Here is a 1,485-nt window from a genome sequence, read left to right as displayed (position 1 = left end):
TGTAAAACAGCAATTATGCTGAGTCAGGCTTGATTTTTAATAATCTTTTCCTGTTAAATAAATAAATCAAATCAAAATTAATCAATTTCACAGAACCAAATCAATCAAAGYGATACTGGACAAACCCAAATGCATGTCTTCAAGTAGAGGTCTATATTTGATTACAAAAATGGTAATTTTTTTTGTGGGCCTGGTCATGATACTAAAGTTAGGATCTTTAAAATATAATGTCTAATATGTCAACTTTTTTTACCTTATAATAGTTATCACCAAACAGCAGGATAATCATTGATATGTTCTTGTTTTCATGTTTGTACTGAAATCAAAGTTACTCGTGGTGTTAAAAATTCAACTTATTGCTCCATTTTGCAACGTATTTCAAATTTTCTCTCAGGTTTCCCTTTTTTAGAGTGAAAGTTTTTGTGAGATTTCAGATCTTCAAAGTAAAAACAATCTGATTAATAGCTTGATTTTACATGGCTGTAAATAGTGGTAATTTATACTTTCCTTCTGAGATCAGCTTTATCCTAATATTTTATCCTTAGCATTTGGACAAACTAAACCACGTGCTAATGCCAGACTGATAAATATGGAGCCTTGTTAATTTAAGCAGCTTTTATTACAAGATTGTATTAGTTTGTTGGTGCAGACGTGTTTGTTTACAGCAAAGCTTGTCAAAGAGAGGGATTCTGTTAGCCTTCCTGCAAATCACCACAATGTGCAAAGCAAAACACACCCACTGTGCTGCTTATGTTGTGCTGGTCATTCCTGTCCAGCCAGTCAGAACATGTTTCACCAGACAGAAACGTAAGATAAAGCATAAAGCTCTCACACATGAAACTCTCATAAAATCAAAGTCACTTACATGCAAAAGAAGAAGCTCATGGCTTAAGTCTCTCTCTCTCTCTCTCTCTCTCTCTCTCTCTCTCTCTCTCTCTCTCTCTCCCCTTTTACCTTGATATTTTAAGTGAGACACTTAACACCCCTGTAAGTTTTTCAAACAGTTTTGCAACAACCTGAGGTTTTCAAACAGGTGTGACTACATTTATGTACAACCTTACTGAAAAGTCAAAAAAAATTGTAGAAATTGCCACTGCATTACTTCTRAGTTTCTGAAAGCGGGTATTTTTCTCTTATCAGTTTTAATTTATTGTAATAGAAATCTGTGGTGTCATAGCAGGAGCTTAAAATGACAAGACCTCAACAAACTTTTTGTTACAATTCTGCTCATTTTTGCGCATGCAACTTTGTTTATAACTTAATAATAATAACTTTATTTAAAAAGCGCTTTCAACATAGTGCTGAACAGTAAAAAAAAAAAGGAAAAAATCAATACAAAAGAAGTTGTGAGAACAAGTAAAACATTGGGAAAAAGATAAAATACAAATGTAAAATTTAAGCCACATATAGGACAAGGTGTACAGGTGGGTCTTTAGCTTAGCTTTAAAAACTTCCACTAAGCAGGCCAGCCTGATGTCTTGAGGG

Source organism: Austrofundulus limnaeus, unplaced genomic scaffold, assembly GCF_001266775.1.
Source record: "Austrofundulus limnaeus strain Quisiro unplaced genomic scaffold, Austrofundulus_limnaeus-1.0 Scaffold20, whole genome shotgun sequence".
Lineage (NCBI taxonomy): Eukaryota > Metazoa > Chordata > Actinopteri > Cyprinodontiformes > Rivulidae > Austrofundulus > Austrofundulus limnaeus.
Note: the sequence above shows the minus strand (reverse complement) of the source record.